The 12,844-nt window shown below is 46.7% G+C and overlaps 1 protein-coding gene across 4 annotated transcripts in view; it reads left to right on the top strand.

The window, feature by feature from the left end:
• Positions 1 to 2,621: 2,621 nt before the first annotated feature.
• Positions 2,622 to 12,844, top strand: part of PLCB4 (phospholipase C beta 4) — a 272,520-nt gene continuing 262,297 nt past the window's right edge. For 2 of the 4 annotated variants that reach the window (XM_029072431.1, XM_029072428.1), the window contains exon 1: positions 2,623 to 2,847. The gene's annotated coding sequence lies outside the window, so the exon portion shown is untranslated. Of the gene's footprint in view, positions 2,848 to 2,991; positions 3,073 to 12,844 lie in introns of those variants that run through there. The other 2 variants (XM_029072432.1, XM_029072429.2) reach the window with 2 other exon arrangements.

Raw genomic sequence — 12,844 nt, 5'->3', positions numbered from 1 at the left:
CTGGATGGCATTCCCACCAGGTCACTTCCCGAGACGGATAAATGCAGCTGCTGTGGCGGCCTTGTGGCACGCGTTTCTCCGGGGGCTCATTAATGACCGATTTAGCAGGATCGGAGTTGCTGCCATGAAGCGAGCGAGGTCATGCGTTCAGTCGTACCGAGCGCTTGCCGTGCGCGAAGCACTCTGTCTACTAAACGCTTGGGAGAGTACCCTACAGGTGCATTCGCCGCCCACGACGAGTTGCCAGTCTCCGGGAGCTGCCAGGTCCCTCGCCTTTCATTCGATCGCATTTATTGAGCGCTTGCTATGTGCAGAGCACTGTACTGAGCGCTTGGAATGGACAGTTCGGCCACAGAAGGCCGCCCTGTGCCTCGGTGCCACGGGGGAGAAAGAGGTTGGCGACCCTCTGCGAGCAGGATGCGTTCTGCTGAACGCTTGGGTGCCCTTGGCCCAGGGTGCAGGGTGAGCGCTTCCCCTTTGTGATGGCAACCTGCCCAGTGCCACCCTTCGCTCCCCTCCTCTGGGTCTTGGAGGAGGGGAAAGGAGGGATGGGCGAGGTCCTCTTTTGAGTCCCCTCCCCCCCTCACCTTTATTATTATTATTTTGTCTGCGGGCTAGACGCCCCCCCCCCCCCCCAGGCCCGGGGTCTGCCCCTCCTGACCACGGTTGTTATTAATAACACCGGCTGTGTGACTGTGGGCAAGTCACTTCACTTCTCTGTGCCTCAGTTCCCTCATCTGTAAGATGGGGATGAAGACTGTGAGCCTCACGTGGGACAACCTCATTCCCCTGTATCTACCCCAGCGCTTAGAACAGTGCTCTGCACGTAGTAAGCGCTTGACAAGTACCAACATGATGCATTTATTGCCCGCGGAACCGAGGTCCAGCCGGACCCCCGCCTCTTTCTTTCATTCATTCAATAGTATTTCTTGAGCGCTTACTATGTGCAGAGCACTGTACTAAGCGCTTGGAATAGCCAGTTCGGCAACAGATAGAGACCATCCCTGCCCCATGACGGGCCCGCGGTCTCAACGGGGGAGACGGACAGCGAAGCTAAACAGAACAAAACCAAGACAACATCATCGAGATAAATAGAATCAAGGAGATGTACACCTCATTAACAGAATAAACAGGATAATCAATAACATATAGAGATGAGCACAGTGCTGAGGGGAAGGGGGAAGAGCAGAGGTTGGGCGGGGGTAAGGGGAGGAGGAGGAGCAGAGGGAAAGGGAGGGTTCAGTCCGGGAAGGCCTCCTGGAGGAGGTGAGCTCTCAGGAGAGCTTGGAAGAGGGGAAGAGAGCGCTTACTGTGTGCAGAGCACTGTACTAAGCGCTTGGAGTGTACAATTCGCCAACAGATAGAGACCGTCCCGGCCCCATGACGGGCTCACAGCCTCAACGGGGGAGACGGACAGCAAAGCCAGACAGAACAAAAACAAGACAACATCATCAAGATAAATAGAATGAAGGAGATGTACACCTCATTAAGAAAATAAATAGGGTAACCGATAATATATACAGATGAGCACAGCGCTGAGGGGAGGGAAGAGCGGAGGGTGGGGGGCTCAGTCCGGGAAGGCCTCCTGGCGGAGGTGAGCTCCCAGTAGGGCTTGGAAGAGGGGAAGAGAGGGCTTACTGTGTGCAGAACACTGTACTAAGCGCTTGGGATGGACAATTCGGCAACAGACAGAGACCATCCCTGCCCGAGGCCACACAGGCACAGAGAACAAAAAGACCACCACATCGTCAAGGTGAAGCGAATCAGGGAGATGGGCACCTTCATTTAAGAAAATAAATAGGGTGACCCCTAATATATAGAGATGAGCACAGTGCCGAGGGAAAGGGGGGAAGGTCCCCACCTGCAGCCGTGGGGACACACACACACACACAGAGAGCCACCCCCTCCGGCCCCCCGTTTTCCATGGTCCCCGCCCCTTGGGCCGGCCGGCTCCTCCCCCTCGCCCGGCCCCGGGCGGGCTGAGCCCCGGGAGTGCTCGGCTTGGCCCGCTCTTTCTCCTTCTCTGCTCCTTCCCCTGCCCTTCCTCCTCCTCTGCTCCTTCCCCTGCTCTTCCTCCTCCTCTGCTCCTTCCCCTGCTCTTCCTCCTCCCCTGCTCCCCCTCCTCCTTCCCTGCTCTTCCCCCTCCTCCTTCCCTGCTCTTCCCCCTCCTCCTCCCCTGCTCTTCCCCCTCCTCTGCTCCTTCCCCTACTCTTCCTCCTCCTCCCCTGCTCTTCGTCCTCTGCTCCTCCTCCCCTGCTCTTCCCCCTCCTCTGCTCCTTCCCCTACTCTTCCTCCTCCTCCCCTGCTCTTCGTCCTCTGCTCCTCCTCCCCTGCTCTTCCTCCTCCTCTGCTCCTTCCCCAGCTCTTCCTCCTCCCCTGCTCGTCCTCCTCCTCCCCTGCTCGTCCTCCCCCTCTGCTCCTTCCCCAGCTCTTCCTCCTCCCCTGCTCGTCCTCCCCCTCCCCTGCTCTTCCTCCCCCTCCCCTGCTCTTCCTCCCCCTCTGCTCCTTCCCCAGCTCTTCCTCCTCCCCTCCTCCTTCTCTGCTCCTCCCCCTCCCCCGCTCCTCCTCCTCCCCCTCCCCCCCTCCGGCTCCCCCATCCCCGTGCCCCTCCGTGCCACCTCCCTAAAAGGGGCAGGAGCGGGGGGCATCGGGGCATCTGCCGGGATTGAGCATGCTAAGAAGCCCGGCCCGCCGCGGGCCGCCCGCCCCTCGCCCCAACGCTTAGAGCGGCCCAGCCCGGAGGAGCGGGCGGAGGGAGGACCAGCCGGGGCACCAGTCGGGGCACCAGCCGGGGCACCAGCCGGGGCACCGAGCCCGGGCACCGAACCCGGCCCCCGCCCGATCGACGTAAGCACCCGGCGAACCGCTCTGCAAAACGCCCTGCCCAGCCCGGAGCGGCAGGCAGGGCGGGAGGATCCCGGGTTTCAGTGATTCCCTGGAAAAGCGGGGAGGGCGGGGAAGGTGGGCGGGATCGCTGGCAGGGAGGGGGGGCTGGCGAGATGCGGCGCAAAACCAGAGCTTAGCCTGGCGGCCCATCGATCCCCGCCGGCCACCGACCGCGACGAGTGACAGGTAGGAGAAGGGGTCTCGGTGCGCGGCCGGGGAGGGGGGAGGATGCGCCCACCACCCAGCCCCGGGCCCGCCGGCCGCTCCTTTGCCACCTCTGCAGATGTCCGGCAGTCGCACTGCACACCGTCTGAAGCCAAGGACCGACCCTCCCCCTTCTCCTCCTTAGTTCCTGCCTACTTTTCTTCCCGCAGCCTCCTTTTACCCTCCTCGTCTCCGGTTACGGCGTCGATGTCGTCGTCTTTATCATCGGCGTTACCATTATTATCGCTAAACGGAGGCGGCCCAGCTCTGGGCAAGTGGAGGCTGGGTGGCTGCATCCTCTTCCCGGTTTGTGGCGCCAATCGATTTGCCGTTTTCATTTAGCGTTCAACCTCCGGTGCCTGTTCGTCGTCGTCATCGAAAGAAACTAGGTAGCGGTGGGGAGGACGCGGCCCGGGACTCAGAGACCCTCCGTTAGGAGCGATCGGAGCGGTCGAGATCCTACCGAGAAGTGGTGGGGGCGTTTAAAAAGGAGAAATCGAATGCGTTATTAGCCGGGGGTTCACCCGAGTGGTTTTTTTAAGTGATGGGGTCAGTGCGGTGGGGTGATAGTTTAAGGGTTGCCAAGCGCAACTTTGTCTGGATCTCTCAAGAGTGGAGATGAAGGCGGAGAGTCCTCGACACTGAAATTCAGCTGCCCCGTAGCCTGCGTGAGCTCCAATCTAGCCCCCAGTCGTGTTTTCATCGCTCGTCCTTTTCGTCCATTATTGCAAATCGCGGGCTTACTCCTTAATTTTACCCTTAACGATGCACACTACCGTTTTCTACTCTAAATTTGTACGTTGTGACACACCGAATAGAAATACGCCTATCGAGACACCTGTCAGTCCTGTTTATCGGTAATGATGTCACCATTATCCAGACTGCATTATATGTGAAATAACCTGCAATTGCATTTCTTTTTTTTTTTTTTTACCAGTGTCATTAGAGTCAGATAATAACGAATGATCATTGTGCGAGCTCCGGGGTTACAAAGAGTGGCAAAAACATTTCAGAAAGTTCTGCGTTCTCAGAGTTAGGGAAGCTCTGCCTACCAAGATTTAAGGTTACAACTTTCCTTTAACACTAGTCTCCTTATCTTAGGCGTCTTCGGTGCAAGTAATTTAGTAAGGAATTTACTGTCAGATAATAGCATAATGGGTTGTTTTTTCCCCCAACTCTTGAACTTCACTTTGGTAGCACACAATTATAGGACCATATGTTTAAGGATTTATTGCCAATTAGGCAGGAAAATAAAGTTTCCCCGCAAAGGAGAGAGAACAGGTGGTTGGATAATACACATGTATTACACTAGTCCAGACATGTTTATTTTTTGGATTTTCTGATCAGTTTCTGAAAGCAACATGCATGGTTTGATCAGAGTTGCCTTTTCTCTGAACCGTAGTAGTAATATTCTTCGCTAAATGCTTATTGTGTGCAGAGTGCTCTCTGCCAACCACCGAAAGAAAATATCCAAGAGGTCTCTTTCTCTCGTGGAGCTCAGTTCAAAACTGTATGATGATAATGGTATTTGTTCAGCTCTTACTATGTGCCAGGCACTCTATTGGGTTACTGTTAAATTATGACTGCTGCAGGCTTGTTCTTGAACATGATTTTTTGTGAAAATGAATGTTCACAATTAAATAGAAATTTAATACCAGGTAGCATGCTCTGACATTGTCAAAATGTCAGTACACTTACAGTCGGGTAATAGTTAGGAATGCAGCATGATAGGGTACTGCATTTTAGAATGCTAGGCAGAAAAAAATTACTGACAGACATTATTTTTGATTTATCCTTTAGTGATATCACTAAACGCCTCTGCTTTCATCAGAAACTTGACTGCTGAAAATGTATGTCTGCAAGTATCTGTCATAACGGAATAGCAAGAGCCTTATTTAATCACTTACTGTGTGAAAACTTACATCTGGTGGAGTAACAATACATTTTATTTTCAGATTCACACCAACCCCCGAGAGCGTGGTTCTAAAACATAGTGTTCCGTGTCTTGGGTTTTTATGCCAGTGAATGTGGGTGAAGTTATTGGTATATCCTGGGGTTTCTGTGTTTTGATTTGAGATTAGGAGCAGGCACCCTCATTTATAATACAATAAATAGGGAAGAGAAGGCAGTGTGCCTAGAAGCAAAAAAACTCCGTTTTTCAGACAGCCTTTTCAGATCTGTGTCTCCTCGTTAAAATAAACCATCAACAAAACTAGCCAATGGCTATAGCCCTGCTACTTCTCCAACGTAACTAGTTTTCTTCCAAGTCGTTGCATTCTACCGATTTTTTTGGCAGCATATTTCAGGCATATTTGGCCACGCTAGACTATTTTGAATCTTGATGTGGGCCGTCAATTCTATTTTAGCCGTACTTCCAAATCAGATGCATGTACCCTGTTGCTATTCTTTTTAGATCTTGATTTTCCTCTATCCAGAAGCGCATGTAAACTTTGCCCTATCAATCAATCAATGGCTGATTGCTCCACCTGAGGTGTGAACACGTGGTTTTGCCACACCCTTGCCTTAAGCAATCAGCCAGGGCCAGATTTACCCTTCAAAATATGAGAATGAATTTGTGATGACCATTCGTGGTATTTCAAGGTGGCATTTTATCCATAGTGTGGCTTTATTTCCATAGTTGACTCTCGTAATGTGTACTTGAACTTTTCCATGAACATCCACCCCCCACCGTGATTGCTCAGATGTAGTTAACATTCAACTCTTTTGGCTGGAATGAGCTTTTTTATAAAATTCTAAAATCCTGTGCTTGGTTAGTAGCTATTCAGTGTGTATAATGGGTGTAAAGAATAGCTATATCGACGTGGTCAGCTTTTGTCTTTTCACCCAATACCCCTGCTGAAAAACTTTGTTAAAAAATTTTCAAGTTTTTCTAGTCACTTATAACTAAACTATTTATGCTAGTTAATAACTAAAAAAAATTAAAAGGAGAAAAAATTGTGCCACCACTACACTTGTAAGGACTCATTTCTAGGCTCTGATAGACCGATGAGAGTTTGTGGAAACTTGAAAAGTAAAGGATTTATACATTCTACCCGATGGACTCCATTTGTCCCGAGAATGATGATGTTTCATCCATGGAAGACAATGGGTGTTTCAGGGCTATGTGGAAGTTGATATTATCTTCCAAAATATTTTCTTTCTAACCCATAATATTTACTCCCAACCTTCGTTAGTGTCTAAAGAAGTACTCATCTACCAAGACAATAATAGAGCTCTTAACTCAGTCCAACTGGGAGAATTGGTTCTATTGTGATGTTAGTAGAAACCAAATATTGACCCTGGTTGTAAATTGCACTCTTTATACTTCATTGCAACCTGCTCTGAATTGTAGTATTTTCCTTTAAGTTTACCCTCCAACACTTGAGTTTTAAACAGCCAAGTTTGACTTTGCCTTACATTTCTTTCCTTCAGCTTGAATTTTTAAAAGTGTTGAATAAAATAAAAAAAAATTCCTATCTAAGAAGAAGCATTCGCCTTTAATAAATGACCATATTTAAGCTGCTACTAAGTATTTGCCGAATCCTGTCGTGGCCTACTTAGACTGCGAGATGAACTCATTAGCACGGCATAGGAAATCAGAAGGGCTCGGTCCAAAATGGACAGAAATGGCAACGTGGTGTTGCCCAGCGAGTGGCTGAGAAGGGTGCAGTCTGCAAATGAGGCCGAAATGAAGCAACTATTCTAGGAGAAAGAAGTCTCCCTCATTTACTTGAAACGTCTTATCACTCGATTGTAAGCGAATGCCACTAGCCCTGGCACGTCAAGCTTGCCTCCTGTGGGCTGCGCACGGCCCCCTGTGAGGTTCTGCTGGGCCACGGGACAATAAGCTGCAGCAGGAAGTGCAAGGAGGAAGGCAGCTGCAACGCCTGAAGGAACTGTTTCCGTTACTGCCGTTCTTTCTGGCTACAGGATGCTGGGAGCTGCCCTGGCCGTCATCTCCCCAAGCTAGGAACCCTGGAGACCTGTGGCAGCATCAGTTTCCACAGCCTGGAGCAGACTGCTCTCCACTTCATTTTTTCCTGCTGCTGGCAACCCTGTTCAGGGAATCATCCGTGTATGTGTGTCTGTAGGTCGACATCACTGTGTGCCTGTTGTCTGTATTGCCTGTGTTTCTGTCTGACTGTCCTAGTTTTCCTGCCTTCTCCTCACGTTCTTGGACCACTGTGCCTGCTACCTCGGAAGGCCCACCCAAATTGAAAAGAGTAGGTCCATTTGTTTGCGACTGTTTAAGGATAACGTGTTAGGTGAAGAGGTTATTGATATTTTTTTGCTCTCTAAAAGTTGTGGCCCGAGCATGAATATACCACAGAATGTGCGGCCCATCCACAGGAATGAGTTGGACGTCCCTGCATTATTAGGCTAAAAGCTGGCTAAGCGCTATGCTTTTGGAAGACTTTAATTTGGAAGAAGATAAAAGTAACTACAGTTTAAACTGCATTTGAAAAACCATGACCTGAGTGTTGTGAAGCTTGCGAGTAAAGTCAGAAAATTTTGCAGTCCCATATTTTCTTTTTTGAACTTAAGCTTCACTCCCAACTCTGTCTCCTTCCCTCTGTCTCTCTCTCACTCTCTCGGAAAGTGAGTTTATTTGAATTTCCTTTTCCACATCACGCCTATCTCTTTCAAAAAAAAAAAAAGTTATTTGAGAATACCTCACACCATGTGATCTTAAGATAACTATGTCGTTTCCCCTTGAAGGGACTGGTTCTATTATTCTATTTTCCCTCCACCTCCATTTGATGTCTGACACACTCAGCGTTTGTGTTATTTCAGACTTCTTCAGTGCCTTTGGATTCAAATAGCTCCTGGAACCAAACTTTGTTTTATTTATATATTATATATATATATATACATATATATATATGTGTATATAAATTTATCTTGGATAGATAAAGTGTAGTTTTGGCTCCCTAACTCAAATGAATGTTGAGATACAGTGTCATTAGAAATGGGCAAAAAGTGAATGAGAATATAAACATATAAACATTCAAGTCCAAATATAAGTCAGTGGTGAAACAGTCAGTGGAGTGTGTTGGCACTCAGTAAGTGACGTTACTGACACTGGTCTTCACCATTGGCTGTTTGCTAAGGGGACAGGGGCGGGAAGTGGAGGGTGATTATCTGCTCCCTTCTGCTCCCTATTTTGAGTGAAATGTACCATAAAGGAGTTAGGGAATGGGATTGATGAGTTAGAGCAATGGGTCATTTGTGAGCTTGCTGCAGTTCATAGGGCTGCTCTGTTGGCGAGTTCAGCAGCCAAGGCAGTAATTCCACTTTGCCTTGAGAGGCAAACCCAGACTGGGTTTCCACCCCAGATGCTCAACTCTCCTTACTTGGGATGAAGTGGTCCCTGGAGGCAGTGGCAATGAAAACTATGATTGCGGTGCTGTGGGGTTGGGGGAAAGCTATTTGCTGCCATAGATTTTTCAGCAAATAGCTTTCCCCTAACCCCACAGCACCATTATCGTAGTCCCCATTGCATTCAGGGTCCACTTCATCCCAAATCACTGTAGGATCTGGGACTACCATGCTTTTCTCCTTCTGTCTTCTCTTCCACTCTCCTTTTTCCTAGGAGTGGGATTCATTTCATCTTCCTTTTCAGTGTGTCTCTAGGATACTAGTTAGGGCACATCTTTGAGGGTAGGGAGCTTCGGTTTCTTCAGACTGTTGTGTATCTGAACTTCTGATTAAGCCAGGAATTCGGTGGCAGGATTGATGCCACGACCAAGGCCTAAACACAGATAAAGCTGATTGGTCCATCCCAGCCCACTTCACTCCACAACTAATGGTTGAACTCTTACAAATTGTTCTTTTCCAGCGTGGCTCAGTGGAAAGAACCCGGACTTGGGAGTCAGAGGTCATGGGTTTGAATCCCAGTTCTGCCACTTGTCAGCTGTGCGACTGTGGGCAAGTCACTTAATTTCTCTGTGCCTCAGATACCTCATCTGTAAAATGGGGATTAAGTGTGAGCCTCACGTGGGACAACCTGATAACCCTGTATCTACCCCAGCGCTTAGAACAGTGCTCTGTACATAGTAAGTGCTTAACAGATACCAACATTATTATTATTTTCCATCCATCAAATAGAAAGCGCCTGGAAGACAGGCATCCTATTTGAATAATTTTGTAGTTTCCTTCTGCCTATATGTGGTACTGAGTATTTCTAATGGGCTTTCAGTAATGATATTGATCTGATGCTGGCAATCGAATTGTCAGCTAGGGTGTGGAAAGTGGATATATCTTCCTCCAGTCTTTTTCCATTCACTTGCACAGCATCCCCAAAACTCAAATTGTTTGTTTCATGGTAGTTGTTGAGTGCTTACTGTTCTAAGCGCTGGGGTAGGTACAAGTCATTAGGTTGGACACAGTCCTTGTCCCACGTAGGACTCATAGTCTTAAGTAGGAGGGAGAGAAGGTTTTAAATCCTCATTTTGCAGATGAGGGAACTGAGGCAAACAGTACAGGAGTGTAAATGCAGCTTTCAGCATTGATTAAAGTACTTCCAACAAAGAGTTTATACACTATCTTACTCCTGGTAAGGAATTTTGGCATTGAGAAAGTCTTGTCAAAATTGTGACCATCTACAATGTACTTATTATTTTAGTCTGTGAAGCTTTTAAGTTTTAGAGGGTGAGGAGAAATTTTGTTTCTCTCACATATCCATTAATTTTTTACAATTGAGAAAAAAAGCTATTGTCAACTTCTAGGACAATTATGTGAAATTTTAGTTGCACAAATTTTATCTTTATAAGTTTTCCACTTTAATGAGTCTCTATTATATCTACAAAACTCTCAAATTCCCATCGCAGGCCATTTAGATTAGTTAATGCAAATTATCCTAAAGTCTGGGAAGAAGCTTTTGGTCAAGATCTATTTCCTCTGGTAAGATTTTAGTGAAGAGAAAAGTCAAAAAGGAATGGGTTTAGTTTCTTTTCTGATTTAGATGTGGACCTTGAGTTTTGAAATAAGAGGAGAAAGATCTTCCAGTGGGATAATGAATGATTCCTGTGATTGGAACATATAGCTTTTCACTTGTATGCCACTGGTATGAATTTGGGCCAGTGAAATATCTCTCCTGATGGCAGTTTTGTAGCTTTCATAAAATTAATCATTTTTGAGCAGTAGTTGGTGGATATATATTCCTCAAAATATTGATGTTCTTTAGTGAGGTCTGGATTAAAGGTAAGGGCTGAATGAATTTCCAAAGTAGACTTTCCCTCTGGTGACAGTTCTTCCAGATTCTAATTAAATTGTAAAGATGGGTGAGTAGTGTTGTTACTCTTGAATTGTTATTTGTTCACATTTTGTAGGAAGAGTGGATTTGGACCGACAACTAAATGAGGCTAAAAGAGATATAAATGAGAAAAATATTTTTGGTTCCTTAGAAAAAAGATCCTATAAAATTGATGCTGTTACTAAATCTGATTCTGCCTCCTGCCTAGGTGAAATACAGATTGTTTTTTCTGTCACTAAATCAGTGGAGTATATTTTGTGCTTACAGTGTAGAGAGGACTATACTAAGCACTCGAGAGAGTTCAGTACAGAAGAGTTAATAGACATGATCCCTGAAAGAGCACAGGCCTGTGAGTCAGAGGACCTGGTTCTAATCCCAGCTCTGCTATTTGCCTGCTTTGTGATCTTAGGCAAGTCACTTCATTTCTCTGGGTCTGTTACCTCATCTGTAAAATGGGGTTTAAGATCGTGAGCCCCACATGGGAAGTGGACTGTGCCTAACCTGATTACCTTTATATCTTCACAAGTGTTTTAATACTATAAAAATGGAAAAAAACAAACAAGCTTACAGTCTAAGACTTTAAGACTTCCACGATGGCATGGTCCCTATGTAGATTTAAGTGGGAGGTGAGATTAAGCCATACTGAATGCAAGAATGGTATGCGGCATCCTTTATGGGCAGTGTTTGGGAGCGTATGGCAGTACTGGGGACCATGGCCAGTGTGATGGCTATGGATGGAGCAGGGGTGTATGGTCCTGGCAAATCTGTGGCCAGTAGAGTTGCTGCTGTCCCATTTTTTTTTTCCTCCAAGATTTCTCCATTGGACCTCAAATAGGGACTCACAGCTACTGCTTAGGGAGTGATTCTCCATCTGAAGAAGATGTGGTTTTTAATCATAATCATCATTCTTAAAGCTCGTCCCTCTAGACCATAAACTCGTTGTGGGCAGGGAATGTCTGCCAACCCTTGTCTTGTAGTCTCCCGAGTGCTTAGTACAGTGCTCTGCACATAGTAAGCGCTCCATAAATAACACTGATGATATTTTCAGTAGAGAATGCTCTGCAATTGTGAGAAATCCAAAGGCGGTAACAAAGCTCAAGTTCCATTTTAAACTGGACTGTCATATCAATCAGTGGCTTTTATTGAGTGCTTACTATATGCCGAGTACTGTACTAAGTGCTTGGGCGAGTACGATATTACAGGGTTAGGAGACACACATTCCCTGCCCACACCGAGCTCACTATATAACAGGTAGTTATACAGAAGATAATGCTGATGATGGAAGATCGCATCCATGAGTATCTTAGAAAGTTACTTGTACACTTTGGCCATTCTGTACTAGAACACACACAAGGCCATTGAGATTCAACACTCAAGTCCACACAGTAAGAACTCAATAGATAGGATTATACAAACTTCTTGAGTAAGTACACATGTTGGTAGACACGTTCCCTGCCCACAGTGATCTTACAGTCTAGAGGGGGACTCCGGCACGGGGGGAAGAACACGAGCAAGGGGTTGGCGGCAGGAAATAGACTGTGGTGAGTTGGTAAGCTTGGAGAGGAAGGAAGGGTGTGAGCTAGAGTACAATGGTTAAAAGATTGGATAAGTAGGAGGGAGAAAATGAGTGCCTCAAAGCCACTGGTCAGGAGTTTCTGCTTGGTGCAGTGAGGATTGGATAACTATTGGCGGTTTGGGAAGAGTGGGGAGATGTGTGTAGAATGAAGTTTTCGCAAAATGGTCTGGGCAGCAGAGTGAAGAACAGACTGGGAAGGGTCGAGAGTGGAGGCGGAAAGGACAGCGAGGAGGCTGCTGCATTAGTAACGTGTTGTTTGAAAGGAAAGGAAGGAGCAGATTCTAGAGATGTGGAGGAAAAACCTGACAGGTTTGGCAACTTATTGGATATGGAATTTGAAAGAGAGGGAGGAGTCGAGGATAGTGCTATCATTGCAGGCTCCACTCGATTTAAGTGGCTGTTGCAACCGCAGATTTTGCTGTGCGTGCTATGTAATTTTTGCCACAACATATGACAAGGTAGCTCATATGAATTATAGAAGCTTAGAAGAGGAGCAGTCTCTACTGCAAAGTGTGCATATTGTGTAAACTATGAAAATTGTCCAAGATACAAAAATATCTCGGTGTCTAATAATATGAAAAGACTTTTTAGGATTGCTATAGGAATAAGAATCCCTTAATTGCTTTCTCTGTTGTGAAGGCTCAGAGATTGATACTGTCAGCAAATGGCTGCCAGGTTCAGAAATAGCATTTTAATAGGAAGCATTGTTTTCATTAACTTTGTCACTGCCTTCAACCCATATTGTCGTTTATTCTTGAGTACAACTGCTTTTGCATTTTGTATTTGAATTCGGGGCTAACACAGTTAAGCTATCCCTTCGTTCAGTGCTGAATGCAGCTGAGTTGCAACAACTTGCTCAGCTCCAAATTGACTGGAAATGGTTGACAGGAAGCAATTAGTTAATCAGATAGTGTACTCACCTC

Source organism: Ornithorhynchus anatinus, chromosome 9, assembly GCF_004115215.2.
Source record: "Ornithorhynchus anatinus isolate Pmale09 chromosome 9, mOrnAna1.pri.v4, whole genome shotgun sequence".
In the NCBI taxonomy this organism is placed as follows: Eukaryota; Metazoa; Chordata; class Mammalia; order Monotremata; family Ornithorhynchidae; genus Ornithorhynchus; species Ornithorhynchus anatinus.
This window is presented reverse-complemented; position numbering and strand designations above follow the sequence as displayed.